Genomic DNA, 19781 nt, shown 5'->3' with positions numbered 1-19781 from the left:
TTTTCAACCTCTGTATTTTTCCAGTGTTCTGTGTATAGTAGACCCTCAGTAAACATTTTTTATATAAAGCAGTGAATGAATGAACCCAGATAAAGGCCTCCAATTATTCCCAGCCATAAACTAGGCTCTTATCTAAATATTTGATTTATTGGAAGGCTTAGCATTTTAATACTTTCGGATAAAAACACGATTGGCTCTCATGAGCTGTAGTAAAATTTGCTTAGTTATAATAAATAAAAAGCATCCTCCACAAAGATGTTTGTATTTAGTGAGTTTGAGATAAATAAGGATTAATAAAGTTTTCTTTACTGTAAGCAAGTTAAATATAGGAAGATTTTTTTAATTATCTGTTACCACATGAATAATGTGAATAGATTTTCATTTAATGCCCAAAAAGGAGAAAATATAATAAATTCATGTGAGTTAGGTTAATAATAACATATTTCCTTATAATAAAGGTTGATAAACATTAGAAATAAAGATTTTGGGATAGGAAGGGTGGGAGGGAGGGAGACGCAAGAGGGAAGAGATACGGGGACATATGTATATGTATAACTGATTCACTTTGTTATAAAGCAGAAACTAACACACCATAGTAAAGCAATTATACTCCAATAAAGATGTTTAAAAAAATAATAATAATAAATAAATAAAGAAAGAAGGTTTCCTAACAATTGATACATGGAAGAGGATTGACGATCATCTGTGCTGAATTGTGCTAGTGGGATGCCTTGAGATCTTGAGTGGGCTTTTTCTGAGATACAAATAATCTATGATTTCTTTCTGAGCTGCAGCCTCTCTCTGTTCTGTTCATTCTGCTCAACTGGGGCCATTTCTCATTTCTCTCTAACCATTTAACATTAAGTTTGACCACTCCACTATAGATCAGTTTTCATTTATTCCTTCTATTCCCTTTCCTGCTTTAATATCAGGGAATAGTTTTTCAAGATAATTTGAAAGAAGTAGGCTAACAATTGTAGGAAAAAGCAAGCCTCTGTATGTATCTGTGTGTCTATGTCTATATTCAGTGCAGAACGGCTGGCTGATATGAAGAATTTTGAGAGATGAGTATTCTAGGTAATCAGACTCTTCCTCCACAAACATTACAGGGCAGAAAAATACTTGCTTTTAAAATAATGGTATTTTGACAGTTGTATTTACATTAATGGAGTATTTAGTTGCTCGATGAGGATTAGAAAAGCACTGTACTTGGCTGATGAAAACTTATATTTTAACTATCAAATTAATTAAAAATGAGAATTTCTAATATGTATTCTTTATAAAGCCATATATAAACCCAAAATAGATCCTCAGAAAGAATAATAATAAATATTTTGCATCAAAAAAAGCAAATACTTGGATTTTGACTTTCTAAAATAATGGATATAAAAAGTGGACCATTTTCAGCTCACGACTAGTGAACACAGAGAAAACTTATAGATTCTGGTTGTCCTGAGTGATCACGTTCTAATTAGGTAATTCCTGTCATATTGACAGCTTTGACTCTTTCAGGTAAATATTTCAAGAGGAAAAGATGATGAATAATATGATTAACAGAAAACTTAAATTACTTAAATCTCAGGCTTTTCTGGTAACCCATGAAATGTTCTGGTAGCCCTGCAAGTATAATGAATAATCTTAGATAATGGCTGCATAATGTAGGGAGTGCTCTCTGTTTCCATTCCTTCCATAAAGCAATTGTGGTTACAGTTGGTATTTTTGAGTATAAATGCTGCTTCTATAACACCAGCTCCCCTGAAAAGTTTGGCAATAAGTGAGATTGATGACTGAGAACTACAAAACTGTCTTGGAATCATTGGCCTTTCTGAAACATTCGGAGCATCCATCTTTGTCCTCTTATTTTGAGTATCACAGAATTGGAAATCAGGTGATCTAGATTACAATTCAGGCTCTGCCTCAAACTGGTTGTGTGACCTTGGGCATCTCTCATAAATCTCTTGAGTTTACCTATTTTATTGCAAAATGAAGGGGTTAAATTAGACTGCTGTCAAAGTTCCTTATAGGCCAGCTCTAAAATTCTGTGAATCTAAAAACATCTGTTAATATACAAAAAACATATGTACTTTATTTTTTTGGTTTCTTTTGGAATGGGAAAGGAAAAAAATTCCTTTATGTTGGGTTCAAATGGGAAAATATCCATAAAGTCCACAGAGTGTTGGAGATGTGGGAACAGTTTCTTACACCATAAAACAGTCCCACACCCACATCCCCACCAGGCTCCTTTTCTCCATAAAACTTAGGACATTAATTCTCTACCTTCAAACCTACTTGACTATACCTTCTTAGTAAGCAAAACTCCTTTTTTTTTTCTAGATTCCTTTCTCTTCTCTTGCCCTATTAACTCTCAGCCCCCTTAAATTATTTTCTGTCCCACTGAGAATCTTTTTCTGGCTCTATTTTCTGCTTCTATATTCAGTCACTTGGGTCGCTCTACTTCCATTGCTGATTGGAGATGACAGGTAGAAGGGAGGTTGGAAATGGTTCTTTGATCATGAACTGGCCTCAGAGTGGAATAGACAAAAGCTGATCCAAGTTCTCAGTATACAGAAAATTCCTGCTTTCATGTTGCCTCTATGATAGGAAAATGATGTATTTCTCTGTCTGTGCCCAAGAAGAGGGCGGGGAGGTGGATCAAAATCTGCTCTACCACCTGCTGCCCTGGTAGAATCCCTTCAGTCTTGAAAACTCCCTCTCTTCATAGTAGATAAAAAAGAATTCACTTGAACGACTGCTTGTCGCACAGCCGGGAGTTAATAGTTTCCCTGCCCACTTAGGTGCCTGCTTTAGGTCATCTGTCTGTGGGAACTTGTCATTTATTGCTTTGCTTTGTAATGGCTACTTTATAAATTCTCCTTTGAATATATTCATTCTTTTTTTTTAACATCTTTATTGGAGTATAATTGCTTTAAAATGGTGTTAGTTTCTGCTGTATAACAAAGTGAATCAACCATACATATACATATATCCCCATATCTCCTCCATCTTCCGTCTCCCTCCCACCCTCCCTATCCCACCCCTATAGGTGGACACAAAGCACCGAGCTGATCTCCCTGTGCTATGCGGCTGCTTCCCACTAGCTATCTATTTTACGTTTGGTAGTGTATATTTGTCCATGCCACTCTTTCACTTCATCGAAGCTTACCCTTCGCCCTCCCCGTGTCCTCAGGTCCATTCTCTATGACTGCGTCTTTATTCCTGTCCTGCCCTTAGGTTCTTTGGGACCATTTTTTTTCTTTTTTAGATTCCTTATATATGTGTTAACATACGGTATTTATTTTTCTCTTTCTGACTTACTTCGCTCTGTATGACATTCTCTAGGTCCATCCACCTCACTACAAATAACTCAATTTTCTTTCTTTTCATGGCTGAGTAATATTCCATTGTATATATGTGCCACATCTTCTTTATCCATTCATCTGTTGATGGACACTTAGGTTTTTTCCATGTCCTGGCTATTGTAAATAGAGCTGCAATGAACATTGTGGTACATGACTCTTTTTTTTTTTTATTTTTTTAAGTATTTGTTTATTTATTTATTTATGGCTATGTTGGGTCTTCGTTTCTGTGCGAGGGCTTTCTCTAGTTGGGGCAAGTGGGGGCCACTCTTCATCGCGGTGCGCGGGCCTCACTATCGCGGCCTCTCTTGTTGTGGAGCACAGGCTCCAGACGCGCAGGCTCAGTAATTGTGGCTCACGGGCCTAGTTGCCCCGCGGCATGTGGGATCTTCCCAGACCAGGGCTTGAACCCGTGTCCCCTGCATTGGCAGGCAGATTCTTAACCACTGCGCCACCAGGGAAGCCCCATGACTCTTTTTGAATTACGGTTTTCTCAGGGTATATGCCCAGTAGTGGGATTGCTGGGTCGTATGATAGTTCTATTTTTAGTTTTTTGAGGAACCTCCATACTGTTCTCCATAGTGGCTGTATCAATTTACATTCCCACCAACAGTACAGGAGGGTTCCTTTTTCTCCACACCCTCTCCAGCATTTATTGTTTGTAGATTTTTTGATGATGGCCATTCCGACTGGTGTGAGGTGATACCTCACTGTAGTTTCGATTTGCATTTCTCTAATGATTAGTGATGTTGAGCATCCTTTCATGTGTTTGTTGGCAATCTGTATATCTTCTTTGGAGAAATGTCTATTTAGGTCTTCTGCCCATTTTTTAGATTGGGTTGTTTGTTTTTTTGACATTGAGCTGCGTGAGCTGCTTGTATATTTTGGAAATTAATCCTTTATCAGTTGCTTCATTTGTGAATATTTTCTCCCATTCTGAGGGTTGTCTTTTCATCTTGTTTATGGTTTCCTTCCTTTGCTGTGCAAAAGCTTTTAAGTTTCATTAGGTCCCATTTGTTTATTTCTGTTTTTATTTCCACTTCTCTAGGAGATGGGTCAAAAAAGATCTTGCTGTGATTTATGTCATAGAGTGTTCTGCCTATGTTTTCCTCTAAGAGTTTTATAGTGTCTGGCCTTACATTAAAGAATCCATTTTTTTCTTTTTTTTTTTTTAATAAATTTATTTATTTATTTATTTATTTTTGGCTGTGTTGGGTCTTCGTTTCTGTGCGAGGGCTTTCTCTAGTTGCGGCGAGCAGGGGCCACTCTTCATTGTGGTGCGCGGGACTCTCACTGTCGCAGCCTCTCTTGTTGCGGAGCACAGGCCCCAGACGCGCAGGCTCAGTAGTTGTGGCTCACTGGCCTAGTTGCTCCGTGGCATGTGGGATTGTCCCAAACCAGGGCTCAAACCCGTGTCCCCTACATTGGCAGGCAGATTCTCAACCACTGTGCCACCAGGGAAGCCCAAATAATCCATTTTGAGTTTATTTTTGTGTATGGTATTAGGGAGTGTTCTAATTTCATTCTTTTACATGTAGCTGTCCAGTTTTCCCAGCACCACTTATTGAAGAGGCTGTCTTTTCTGCATTGTATATTCTTGCCTCCTTTATCAAAAATACAGTGACCATCTGTGCATAGGTTTATCTTTGGGCTTTCTATCCTGTTCCATTGATCTATATTTCTGTATTTGTGCCGGTACCATACTGTCTTGATTACTGTAGCTTTGTAGTATAGTCTGAAGTCAGGGAGCCTGATTCCTCCAGCTGTGTTTTTCATTCTCAAGATTGCTTTGGCTATTCGGGGTCTTTTGTGTTTCCATACAAATTGTGAAATTTTTTCTTCTAGTTCTGTGAAAAATGCCATTGGTAGTTTGATAGGGATTGCACTGAATCTGTAGATTGCTTTGGGTGGTATAGTCATTTTCACAATGTTTCTTCCAATCCAAGAACATGGTATATCTCTCCATCTGTTGTATCATCTTTAATTTCTTTCATCAGTGTCTTATAGTTTTCTGCATACAGGTCTTTTGTCTCCTTAGGTAGGTTTATTCCTAGGTATTTTATGCTCTTTGTTACAGTGGTAAATGAGAGTGTTTCCTTAATTTCTCTTCGGATTTTCCATCATTAGTGTCTAGGAATGCAAGAGATTTCTGTGCATTCATTTTCTATCCTGCTACTTTACCAAATTCATTGATTAGCTCTAGTAGTTTTCTGTAGTAACATGTTTAGGATTCTCCATGTATAGTATCATGTTATCTGCCAACAGTGACAGCTTTACTTCTTCTTTTCCTATTTGGATTTCTTTTATTTCTTTTTCTTCTCTGATTGCTTTGGCTAAAACTTCCAAAACTGTGTTGAATAATAGTGGTGAGAGTGGGCAACCTTGTCTTGTTACTGATCTTAGTGGAAATGGTTTCAGTTTTTCACCATTGAGAATGATGTTGGTTGTGGGTTTGTCATATATGGCCTTTGTGATGTTGAGGTAAGTTCCCTGTATGCCTACTTTCTGGAGGGTTTTTATCATAAATGGGTGTTGAATTTTCTCGAAAGCTTTTTCTGCATCTATTGAGATGATCATATGGTTTTTCTCCTTCAATTTGTTAATATGGTGTATCACATTGATTGATTTGCATATATTGAAGTATCCTTGCATTCCTGGGATAAACCCCAGTTGCTCATGGTGTATGATCCTTTTAATGTGCTGTTGGATTCTGTTTGCTAGTATTTTGTTGAGGATTTTTGCATCTATGTTCATCAGTGATATTGGCCTGTAGTTTTCTTTTCTTGTGGCATCTTTGTCTGGTTTTGGTATCAGCATGATGGTGGCCTCATAGAATGAGTCTGGGAGTGTTTCTCCCTCTGCTATATTTTGGAAGAGTTTGAGAAGGATAGGTAAAAAACATATGCACTTTGAATTGAAGGAAACTACTGCTATTATTTTGCAAATAAGTAAATATTTGAATTTAATCCATGAATCTTGGATCAGCTACATTTTTGCCCATTGATATCCATTGCGAGCACATTTCTTTTTATTTCATGTTTATTTATTTATTTGATTGCACTGGGTCTTAGTTGTGGCAGGCAGCCGCCTTAGTTGTGGCATGTGAACTCTTAGTTGTGGCATGCATGTGGGATCTAGTTCCCTGACCAGGGATTGAACCTGGGCCCCCTGCATTGAGAATGCAGAGTCTTATCCACTGTACCACCAGGGAAGTCCCTTGAGCACATCTGTAATGCCAACTTTAAAAATCTTTATATCTGATAACTCAAAAGCTAATTGTTAGTTACACATCATTTTTTTCAGAAATATCCAAAGATGAAATACTTTGCAGATAATCAGAGTAACTAAAATCTCTGTTTTTTCTACCATGTTAACATTTTTATCTCTGATGTGTTGTTTCACTGATACAAAAAAATCTGTGCAAATAAACATCCAACTAAATGTTGCTTCACAAAATAACTGGCCCACAGTTTAGATCCCACAGAAATACTAGGTAGAACATGATGAAGAATTTAACATGAGCATAGCAGAAGAGGAGTAAACATGGCTGTAACTATCTTGAACTGACTTATTTCTTATTAAACACAAGTCCCTATTATAGAAGGCAGGAAAAAAAGAATGAAAATAAGAGGAAATCTAGGCTTTCTGGCTACCGTATATCCGATGGGTTGGCCACCATTAGCTAAGTGAAAGTGTATCTCTGGAGAGAACAAGAAAACTGTAAATGGACAATTGTTCCTTGAGGAGCTATTGTTGACTTGATCATAGATATCTAAATCATTATGCAATTGCTGGTGATCCAATATACATATATTGATTTCTTCTCACACACAGTGCAGGCTTATCTAGAATGGACTTAATTCTGGCAGTAAATGAAAGAGTCATCCTATTATTAATTATGACAACAAATTAATAATTATTTGAACATTAACTATGTGTGAGGCTCTGAGCTAAAATTTTTTGTAATTATCCTGTTTTATTCTTCAAAACTCCAGTGTGGTTAGTACTATCATTATCTCCATTTTTCTGATGAGGCAGTAAAATTTAAGGATGATAAGTAACTTGTCCAAGTTTATATATCCAGGAAGTGGTATCGGTGGTTCTTTTTTTTTTTTTTTTTTTTTTTTTAATATTTATTTATTTATTTATTTGGCTGTGCTGGGTCTAGTTGCAGCACGTGGGATCTTTGTTGCCGTGCGCAGCATCTTTGTTGGGGCATGCGGTATCTTTTAGTTACAGCATGTGGATTCTTAGTTGTGGCATGCATGTGGGATCTAGTTCCCTGACCAGCTATCGTACCCAGCCCCCTGCCCTGGGAGCACAGAATCTTAACCACTGGACCATCAGGCAGGTCTGGATGAGGCCAAAGCCAGTTTTTTTAATCAATATAGTATATTGTTTGAATATTAGATTGAAACTGTATCAGAAAGATCGAAGAGAATAAGCCTTCTAGGATCACAGGATGCGCTGTTGGCTACATTGTATTCCCTGATTCATTGTATTTGGGTGTTTTATCTCTCCAAAATTACAAAACTCCTCTAGGGCAGAAAAGTGTGAGTCCTTCCCTTTATCCTGCCAAAGGGCTAGCACAGTTGGGGAGCAACATGCTTTGGTTGTTCCATTGGTAAATCTTATTTTCTAATATTTGATTTATAAGTAGTCCCACAACATTTAAAAAATGTAGCTGTGTGAGAATCTAAGTGAAGTGGATGAACACACTGACTGTACAAACAGCAGTTTTCAAAATAATATTTCTTCAAGATTGAGGAAGAGGATGGATAGTGAAATTATTTTGTTCCTCCTGTTTTTGTTCCTAAACAAGCTCTGTTCACAATTCAAGTATCAATTGTTAAAATAATTAAACAAGGAGGCCATTAGACTGAGGGGGCTCTAATGTCTTGGTAACCCCACAAGCAAACCAAAACTTGAGCCAGAGTCCATGCACTAGAATGTAAGAAAATGAAACTCAAGAACAACCAGTCATAGACAACGAAGTAGGCTTTACCAAATAAGGCAACTGCTTAAGCTATAACCAATCAAAGAATTGATTTGCTTTGCTTCGCTTCACTGACTACTCTATAAAAACCTTGCCTCTAGCTCCTCTTAGTGGAACACTCCTTCACCTTTGGTTTCATGTTGCCAGATTCCAATCCATGTAAGCTCCAATAAACAGTTGAATATTTTGATGTGCCTCATTTTACCTTTTAACATAGTTTTCTGCCCCTTCTTCCCTACAGTGACTTTGTACAAAAAGAAATTAGATCGGAGGAAGACAAGGGACAAAAAGGGAAATGATGTTTATCACTTACTAATAACAAAGAGAATAAAAATAAAACCTTCCAAAAACGAGGGCTTGGGAAGATATTTCATCTCTCTCAAATTTCAATGTAAAAATTGTTCATAAATAATTTCCTTTTCATTGCATGATTATCTAAACATAAATACATTTCTACTAATAAGAGATGCTCTGTAGTCACATTTCTATAACTTAGTTCAGGTCTACCTTCTCTCCTCTCTAATTCCACTAATTCTAGCTTCATCAGCTTTACTCTTGTTACCATATGGTTCCCATTAAAAAAGTAAAAAGTAGAATATATTTCATTTCCTATAAAAGCAAATGTTACAAAAGAATTTAAGGAAATGACTTTGGTAGCAACACATAAAGCTTTCGCTTCTAAATGACAAGAGAGCTGTAGGAAAATTGGAGAGGTATTATTTGTACAACAAACACAGTAATTGTTTTTTCTGTGAGATTGGAAATCTTGATAGCATGTTTATTTACCAACAGTTTTCCTTGAAAAACTCACCTTATTTTATTTGGATGAATATGTTGTCCAGAATTGTACCAGTGACATGACTTGAATTATCTCTGTCCATAAAAACCATTAGTTGACAGATACCTTCTGAAGGTGAGATATATAACTTTACATAAACTGTGTTATGAGGAAATTTATCTTTTTTCAACAGTACTTTTAAAACTTCTGCATGGATATTTCCCCATGAAATAAGTGTTTAAGTAGCCAAAGGAAAGTTGATATATTTCTAATTATTTATTCCTAATGATAAAATATATACATTTGTTAATTACAGTTCTTCTGGGAGGGAAAATCCACCTTTTTTAGTTCACTATGGAAAAATTATCTGTTCTATAATTTATATAGAACTAACATTTTAAAATTAAACACGCATAGCATTTTGAAATTACTTAAAACCAATTGATAACATATTTCAAAAGAAAATGACATTTTGAGTTATTAGTGATAAATTTCTTGGCTCCAGAGACTGTTATTCTAGTGTCAGATGCATCATATCCAATCTTTATCTATAAAATATAATTTGAAAAATCTTATGGCTATCTGGCTACTTTTCTAAAAATTCTTTGTTATCTGTCCTAATTCCTAGATCAGCAGTAATGAGCATACATCAGGAAGCTAATACCTACTTGTCGATGGATTAAGTTAAATCATTACAGTCCAAAAATTTTATTGTGCTTTAAGTGAACTAGTCTTCTGATAATAAACCATTTACCTATTTTATGTTCTTAGTCTTTTGACATTATACACTTTAATTTTTACTTCAACGATGGAAATAGAAGCAAGAAATCATTTATTAGCAACGTACAGAGACATGAAATTATATAATAAATATAAAATTATATTTGATAGAAAATATTTGTCATCTTTTAATTCTGATGAAAGTTTTAGAATTATTAAATTTATTGCTTAGCATGTTTTGTTTACATTTTTTGGTATACTCATATCAGAAACATGAAGTGTATTTAGATTTTACTGTTTTTAACAAGCAATTCCTAAATTTGTATTCCTTAAAGTAATACAGTTTTGATTTTTGTTCAACTATATTTCCTCACAAATTGAGAGGAACAGTTACTCATTAATTACTAAAAAATACAGACAGATGGAGTATCCACCATCTTGGATGTTTCCCTCTCTGTGTCAAAGGGTCTCACACAGGCAATTAAATATCAGGCCTGAAAATGATATACAAGATTTATTTACCAGAACTACATGGAAATACCAAACACTTACAAAGGAGAATGAAAAAGCAATCCTACCATGTTTCGTGGAAGATATAGAGCTGTAATTACTTTTTGAGCAGCATAATGGCTACGACGTTGTTTGTTATGGTTTTTGTTGCAATGACATTTTATATATATTGTAATTGAGTATAGTATAGTGGCTAAAAGTGCATATTCTAGACTTGGAATGCTCAATTTTAAATCCTGGCTCTGCCATTTAATTAGCTATAAGTTGAGCAAGTTACTTAGATTCTTTGTTCTTTAGTTTTCTCATCTGGGTATGTTGGTATCTTCCATAAAGTGTCATTCTAAATGTTAAATATGGTAATATGTGTAAAACACGTAGAACAGTGACTGGCATAGAAACTGTTAAAATGTTGGCGTATGAGCTCAATATAATGCTGTAAAATCACTTCTCAGTGTCATTGTAGATAGGATTTATATATTTCATGTCAGTGTATGTGAGTGCTTTAGGATTAATTGGATTAGATCTAAGATTCAAATATACTTGATGTATAGTTAAATGAACTGTCTTCTTTTCCCTGACTTTATGTGTATCTACAGATTCACAGGAAGATCTGAAGGAAAGAATCTCAAATGCGACGAAGCATGGGATGTGTCTTATATCAGCAAAAACAGCCTGGAAAACCTAAGACTGACAGAGGTAAGTGCAGGTAAGGACGAGGATGGGTAAGTCCAGGCCTGGCCTAGCTGCAATGTTGCTCTCACAGTTTCTGGAAGGAGACTGCAATGAGTGAGAAGTGAGGACCCCTCTTTCTGTTGCAAAGATGGTGGGTAGGCTCCTGGTTCTGTCTTCCATGGCAAGAATTCCCAAAGCAGTGGCAGGAGAAACTCTGATTGGCAATAACGAGGAATTGTCTCTTACTGAATTTAGATAGTTCATAAGGAGAATATTCACAAAATTACTACGGAATTATCGGTAGTGATCTAGTTTTGAAAATGCCTTAAGTCTGTAAAATCTTCTTAGGCATATTCTTAGTGTGGACAAATTCTTCGCCTAGCAGGAAATTTGATTTTTCATCAAAATTAATGACTGAATCACAACATGGATAATTATACTTGGTAATACCATTACAAAAGTAAGAATAACTATTAAGTAATGGTACTAGAGTTCTGTAGTTCATAAAATAATACTGTAGGCATTTCTTTTAAAAAGTTTTTTTTAAGTATATATGAGCAGAATTAATTCCAAACCTGCTCTCTTTAAAAGTTAGCAATTGCTTGAAAATATGGGTATGATGATATGATGGTAGTTTCATTAAAATAAAATTTACATATATAATTATGTAGACTTGTTCATCAATTGTACCTTTATTAACTTAATTATGATTTACTGAATAATACTAAAGGGACTAAATATCTTGGTTTGGTATAATTAAGCCCACACAGGTCTAACAAGTCACAGTATATATTCTGTAAATATGCAGGTTTTATTGGGAAAAAAATCACATGGTGGAAAGAGAAGCACATGGTTACTAGGTATTTAGTATCCTTGACTAGGTCATCTGAAAAGAAGTTCTTGTGGTTCATTTTGTAACTAGGTCCCTAGGCCAGCTATGAGCACATGTTGGCACTGATGTGAATATTTACTGTCACTTCCCTCTAAATCTCTAAATAGGACAGTATTGATAAGGAAAAAAAACAGCACAAGGAAGTAAAAAATATCTGATCAGTTGATCCATTGTGATGCTCAATCAGGACTCCTGTGAACACTCTAGATGAGGTGAAAGGATCCAGCTGCTCTCATTCCTAGTTTCCAGGATTAAACTGGGCCAGCTCTATGCTGCCAAATGTGGAGCTGCTTAGAGCTTAGAGCCCTAGTGAGGGGGACTCTTTCTTCCTCCTATTCTATTTTCTTACAATATGTGTTATAAATACCTAATACATATGGTCTAAACAGAGCAAGGTTTAGACACCAAGGTATCTGAGTATGAAGGCCAAGTATACATGAAGATGTCAGGGCTTGGATGAACTTGAGCTTATATACAATGACCTTCGGTGAAGCTGGAAACAAGCCTGTAAGCAAAGAGAGCTTTCCCGCCTCTTACACACTACCCAGTCTCCTAGAAAGTTGATCTTAGCTGCAGATTCTCCCCTTGGACCTTTAGAGAAATAAAAACTACAAATGTCCAGGCAACATATTGGGGTCTCTTATGACCATCTGCTTGTCTTGATACATATATTTCAAGCCATGTCTATATAATCCAAATACATCAGATCTGATTTTTAAAAAGTCAATCATAATGATCCCAGAAATCCAAATCTATGGTCAGGCTTCCAGATTCATCAAAATGGGTCCTTCTTTGCAAATCAGTGAGCAAAAGAAAAGCTGTTATGTGGTCCATAGTTTTAATATATGAATATTCAACTCCTCACACTAATACTCATACATCAGTTGAGGTCACATTTGCCACAAATTCTTTTAAAATTTGGTTTTAGAGCTTTTATGATTTTTGAAGATTGATTAAATTACATTTAATGATTGTGGATCTGACTTGCAGATTTATTTTAGGAACCAGGAATAAGGAAGCCTCAGATCTATTAACTTTAACTAAAGTGCAGACAAAATTCCCAAATGAGCATCATAATGGATCTCATGTACATATATTTTAAATGACTGGGCTATTTTTTCCTTATCCATACCAATTTTGTGATATTTAGAAGGCACCAACTGTAAGAGACCAGTATCAAAGCAAACAGGCATTTGCAGCTGGCCTAAGAAGCCACAAAATGTGCAGCAAGAACTTGTTCAGTTGACTGAGTCAAAGCTAGTAAATACAGAGTTCTAGGCCATGGGTTAAGACCCAAATCTTAATATTGAACAATCCAAGCAGATGCTTGAACTTGGTAGTTTTTGAAAGAATTTTTCATTTTCATATGAATATCTAGTACAATCAAAAATGTACAAATGCATGTATAGAGAAATAATTATGAGGCATGCTTATTAGAAACATATGTATATATGTATATGTATATGTATTTAGAGTGGCATTAAGATCACTCAAAACTAATGAGATGAAATCAGAAAGATAATTTCAAACTTCTGTTAAAAACATTTGAATATAAATGAGAAGGAAATAAAATCATACTCCCTAAAGAATGATCCTTCCTTTTAATTTATTAATGTATATACTCATCCATTTATTCTTTCAGTCAAGCAATATTTAATGAGTGCTGAGTTGCAAAAATCAACATAATGTTAAGCCGAGCTTTGAGTTGCTCATAATATTCATCAAACCTTGGGCTAGTGGCAAGTATACTTTCAACTAATGAAATCAGGAATGTCTTTAAATTTAGAGAGTAAGTTCTTGGTGGCGGATAAGAACTTTGGATTTTGAGCCAATCATGACCCTGGGCATAAAATTCAAGTAGTGTAGCTGTGGCTTAACTTGTTTTTTTCTCAGCAATGCCTTTCCATTTGTCCAGTATGTAGGGGAAGAGGTTTACATTATTCTACTCACACAGTAACACACTACATAGTGAAACACATGCACTTGAATACAAAGTTTTAAAGAACTCTTGGGAAAACTTAGTGTTTAATTTTACCCTTATCTTTTTTCTCTATCACTTGGCTACTACATAGATTTTGGTGATTTTTATATTTTATTCTCATTTTTAATAGAGAATTTTAGGTTACTGATTTAAGATTATTTCTTTTCTAATGTAAGTAATTAACAGCTACAAGTTTCTCTCTATGCATGGCTTTATCTATGTGGTATTTTGAAATGTTACCAGATTCTAAAGATTTCAAACATGGCTTCTATTAGTTAACCTGTTTGATACAAATATAATTGAACAATCTCTGTTTACTGTTAAAAATAAAAATTAAGACTAGACAAGCTAAAGAACTAGTACTCAGAGCGTGGCTGAGAGGCACTCCAGCTTACCCATGCACACGTTTTCTAGTGATCACCGGAAAGTCCTCTTTCACCTTGAGGCGCAGCAAAAGTATGATTCTCACTCCCAGTACATCCAACAGCCTGAAGAGGGCTTCACAAACACTCTAAAACTTTTTTTTTTTCTCCTCTTTTCCTCCTTTCTATTTTGTTCAGCCTCTTGAACTTTACAACTCTCAGGAACCAGTCTTTTTTTGGCAGAAAGCTGCATGAGTGATAATCCAGCTGAGCAGTGTCATCCACCTGAAGGATGACACTGGAAATGGCATGATTTGTAAGGAGGGAAATTGTCACATTCTGAACAGTGTTTCACTATGAGTCCAAGCCCGAGGACATCTTCACACATACCGTTCGTCTCACACCCACCCCAAATTATACTGCTTCATGAACTTCAAGTCATGAATGCTCATGTAGCTATAGTGCAGAAGGGTGATTTATTTAATTAATGTTCTCAAACAAGTCTCAAAGGTGAAAAATGCTGTAAGTTGTTGGAGATAATTTGTTGGGTTCTATTGTGCATTAATGTTATTTATTAATGAATTGCAGCTAGTGTTTAACATTTGCTTAGTTCTAAATATAGATGGATTATTTCACTCTAACTCATAAAATATGAACTTTATAAACCAAGTACATTAAAGTTTTATTATTTTCAATATAAAAATTTTTCAAAATTATTTGAAAGTGGATTTTCTGTAGGGAAGGTGTTTGCATATGATTAACCATTTGGTAAAAAGCCTAAAGCAAGGAGAATTTTAATACTGAAATATTAACTTCATGAAACTATTAAAATATTTCAAAAATAAATTAGATATACACACTTTTAAGGGATCTGTTTATTGTGAAACAAGAGGTACATATTTTTCTGGAAAAAGCAGTGGAATGGGACAAATTGATTTTTGGCAAATTATGGATGTCCTCATAGTCTCTGACAGTCCTTATTTATAAACGAAGACCTTGTTGCTAAGGTCTCTTCCAGTCATAAAATTACAATTTTATTTTTTAAATAGAAATTCCAATATTCTTAATTCATAAGAATATTGAATGTTATAAAGAGATATAAATTTAAATCTTGTATAAACGTGATGTAAACTTTGAAGACACTGTTGATTAAATAATTTCTTTTATATTATACTTGAATTCTAATTTGAATTGTCTATATTCATATAACTCAGTTTTGTATTAATATTTTCATAATTTCAAAACCCTAGAGGAACAATCATATTCAATGATCTCTCCCGCAAGGTAGATATATATATATGTATAATTTAATATATATATGAGTAAATAGACGTCTAATACATCATTTTAATTCTTCTGTTTCTTTTTCTTCCTGGCTGCTGTGGGAATTATAACATGCATTTATTCATCATAATTCTGGGTCAGATTAATACTAACTTAGTTCTGGTAAATGTAAAGGCACTGTAGCCATTCAGAAAATGTAAGTTTCTCCTTCCCACCTTAAAAAGTATAATCTTGGGGATTTCGGGCCCTTTCTGTTCTTTCTTGTTTCATCTTTTGCCACTTTAGCTACCACAGCAAAAAGAAACCAAGGGATCCATTGAGCTAGGATTAGATTTATCATTTTTCAATTTTGTTGGTAAATTTTACCTCTCATAACAGATCACAGCTCAACTTCTGTTTCACATATGGGTGATTCCAAAGCAATCCAGGCATCAGGGCTTCAGCAACCCCACCTCTCCCTCTTTCTTTTCCCCAAACAACGCTTTAGTCATGTTTCTGTGAATGGAGGTCGTTTTAACAAATTCCATCATTGCTACTACTTGGATTGGGAGTCCCAAAGCCACTCACGTATTTGGTGATTTCCTAGACGGACTCAGGGGACTCGAAGGCTATTATACTCATGGCTGTGAAATACTACAGAGAACGAATGCACAACAGGATTAGCAAGGGGAAAAAGACACATCTCGCAGAGACTGAATGAATCCCACCACAGGTTTGCTACGTGCTCCTCAAAGGGGCGACAGAACACACGCCTTCCTCCACCAGTGAAATGTACACGACTTCCGCACAGGAAAGTCTGTTTGAGACTCAGAGTCCAAGGTTTTATTAGGGGCTGGTCACGTAGGCACTCTGCCTAGCCACAGCTACCAAAATTCGATATTCCCAGAAGGAAAGCAGATGTTCACCATAAATCACATTGCTTATACAAACAGTCTACACAGAGCAGTACAGAGACTTGATCAGTTTACAGAACATTTCAAAGCCAAATTTCCTGAAGCCAGCCAAGGGCCAGCTCTGCAAACAAGCCCTTCTAAGGATCAGTCCTGCTATGTTAACTCTGTCCTGAACGTCCTAACATGCTGTCATTACTCAATTCCCATTTGATGCTGTCTTTAATGCATGTTGTCCTATTACATCCTCCCAATAATTTACTGAGACATATTGTTATTCCCCTTCTACTTTTCTGATGAGAAAACTGAGAATCAGAGAGAGAAAATTAATTTCAAAAGGTCATATAACTAGGAAGAGGTAGCAAGGTTTGACTTTGAAGTCAAGATTTTATTCATTAAATATACCCGCATCGTATGTCTTCAAAAAATATTTACTGAATGAGCAGATATCAAGTGAATTGGGACTGAAGGTACCATATTAGTTAATATAATTGTATATGTGTAGAACCCTGTATTCTTACTGTAACTCTGTGAATTAAGGCAAAACTTATTATTCCCATTAGACAGAAGAGGAAAATCAAGAGCTGAAGTATATAGAAATATATAGCTACTGATTATCACTTAGGATTTAAATAAACTTCCTAACTCTTCCATGCTTTCTTTCTACACCAAGAAATATGTGTTTCTCATTACAACTATGATTTTTAAATGCTCTAATTAATATGCCCAAGCACTGTCAGAGACAGGAAAACTGCTTGCAATTTTGGAAAGAGATAAAGCTCAAAGGATTAAATACAAGTTATAATCATATTTAGAATGCAGCTCAGTTGAGTAGGAAAGCTTCTCTAGACTGTTCTTCAGGGATGGATATTAATCCAGCACACAGTAATTTGCTCACACATCACATCAAGGCAGAACCACTAATGTGTGGCAAGCTTGAATTTCAGGGTTCTCACAGAAACAAATTCGTTCAGACAATACTCTTTTTTATTTTTTCATTGTAATACTAAATGCTGACATTTGTGCAGAAAACTATAAAGAAAAAGAAAAATGTTGGAGATTAGTCCAACAATTAATGTAATTTGGCAAGAGCAAAATATGGTGTACAAAATAATTTTCTTTACAATACTTAAAATAATCACAAATATTTGTCCCTAAAAGAGAAGAACTAGAAATTCAGGCATTATCATGGAGGTAACTAAAGCATTTGTTTTAGTCAGTTGAGAATGTACAAGGAGTGTGCTTTTAGAGCTTAAGTTTCAAAAAATGTTAATATAAATTTTTTCCAGTCTTTCTCTCTCCCCTGATGTTAGCAGATTATCATAGTTAGTACAGATTTTAATATTTATTGTTAGTCTTTTAAACTAATAAGGGAACTCTAAATCAACACAAGGTACATATACTGAGTGCCAACTATCAATTAGAAAGCTTTCTAGGTGGTTTAAAGTATAGCTAGGGCTGAGAACTATTGAATTAGAGAATGCCCATTCTGTTGTTTACAGAACCTTTTTCAGTTAACAGTTGTGATTCATTTCCACGTCAGTGATACCACATGTGCATTTTCTATAGCTAGATAGCAGTCCATATAAAATGAAATATATTATAATTTTGAAGAATACAAGGCATACTTTTGTATAGATATCTTTTTTTTTTAATCAGGTACTTCTTGTTAGTTTATTATTGGTAAATGTGTAATGTCTTTATTTATTTATTTTTTTAACATCTTTATTGGAGTATAATTGCTTTACAATGGTGTGTTAGTTTCTGCTTTATAACAAAGTGAATCAGCTATACACATACATATATCACCAAATCTCCTCCCTCTTGTGTCTCCCTCCCACCCTCCCTATCCCACTCCTCTAGGTGGTCACAAAGCACCGAGCTGATCTCCCTGTGCTATGCGGCTGCTTCCCACTAGCTATCTATTTTACGTTTGGTAGGGTATATATATCCGTGCCACTCTCTCACTTTGTCACAGCTTACTCTTCCCCCTCCCCATATCCTCTAGTCCATTCTCTAGTGGGTCTGTGTCTTTATTCCCATCTTGCCACTAGGTTCTTCATGACCTTTTTTTTTTTTCCTTAGATTCCTTATATATGTGTTAGCATACGGTATTTGTTTTTCCCTTTCTGACTTACTTCACTCTGTATGACAGACTCTAGGTCCATCCACCTCACTACAAATAACTCTATTTCTTTTCTTTTTATGGCTGAGTAATATTCCATTGTATATATGTGCCACATCTTCTTTATCCATTCATCTGTTGATGGAAGATGTCTTTAAATACCAATTTAAATTCCAACATGACATTTTACACAGAGAATTAGAAGACTGAAGATTTCATTTTAGTATACATAGTAATAAAAAATATTCTTGTTGGCAAATACAATATTTTTCAATTCAAAGGCACCTAGTCTCATAGTTGGCAGGAAATAAAACCTAAGCTTGTGAAATCAGCTAAGAGATCAGTTTGTTCATCACAGAGTCCTGAAAGGCAGTGTCATTGTCTTTGTAAATGTTACTGTATTGATTTAAATTTTCATCTAAGTTCTTTGGTTTGGCTTACAAATGCCCTTAACACACTAGCCTCTCATGCATTCTGAGTCAGTGTTTGAAGCAGCCATGCTCCTTCATGATTCCATAACTTCTAGTTACTTTATCTTCCAGAAATCTCCTTCCTCTATTCCTACTCATCTCTTAAGACTCAATTCAAATTGGGGTCTTAACACCCCATAGTTTTTCCTTCATACTTTCTAATCTGGACTTAATGTTGCATCTCAACATATTGAAAAATATATTTTAATGTATTGTAATCTGATTATAAATCTATCTAATGTAATAGTTTGTGATCTCCTCCAAGCAAATAAGTTCTGTATTATTCATTTTTACATCATGTAAACCAAGCCTAGTAATTCTTCATATATTTATAGAAGTTGCTTGGGTAATTACATACATACTCCCTCTTCTGTAAAGAGATTGAATTCGGAGTTTACACAGTTTCACATATGGTTACTGTTGGAAACATTGTTTAGCTGAGTGATTCCACAAACTAAGCAGCACACCGGAATCACTTCTTTGATATAAGGCCCTGTGCATAGAGAGTCTGAGTCAGTAGACTATCCACGGGCCTAGGAATCTGTATTTCAACACAGATAGCTGGAAATTCTCATGCAGTGACCTTCAAGAACAATGGTTGAGAACAATGATATGAAAACCACCAATTCATGCTGTCTTCCCTTTCATTTGTTGATTCAATATATACTTACTGAGTCTGGCACTTGCAAGGTGTTAGGGGGTTTAATTGGTGAACAGAAGAGCCCTTATGCTTACCCTCAGGGAG

The 19781-nt window shown here is 35.4% G+C and overlaps 1 long non-coding RNA gene across 1 annotated transcript in view; it reads left to right on the top strand.

The window, feature by feature from the left end:
• Nucleotides 1-17557, top strand: part of LOC309667021 — a 128546-nt gene extending 110989 nt beyond the window's left edge. The window contains exon 2 of the long non-coding RNA XR_014267483.1: nt 10957-17557. This is a non-coding gene — a long non-coding RNA (uncharacterized lncRNA). The remainder of the gene's footprint in view (nt 1-10956) is intronic.
• Nucleotides 17558-19781: the final 2224 nt, after the last annotated feature.

Source organism: Balaenoptera physalus (assembly GCF_965194825.1).
Source record: "Balaenoptera physalus genome assembly, chromosome: 9".
NCBI lineage: Eukaryota > Metazoa > Chordata > Mammalia > Artiodactyla > Balaenopteridae > Balaenoptera > Balaenoptera physalus.
Note: the sequence above shows the minus strand (reverse complement) of the source record. Positions and strands in the feature narration are given on the sequence as shown.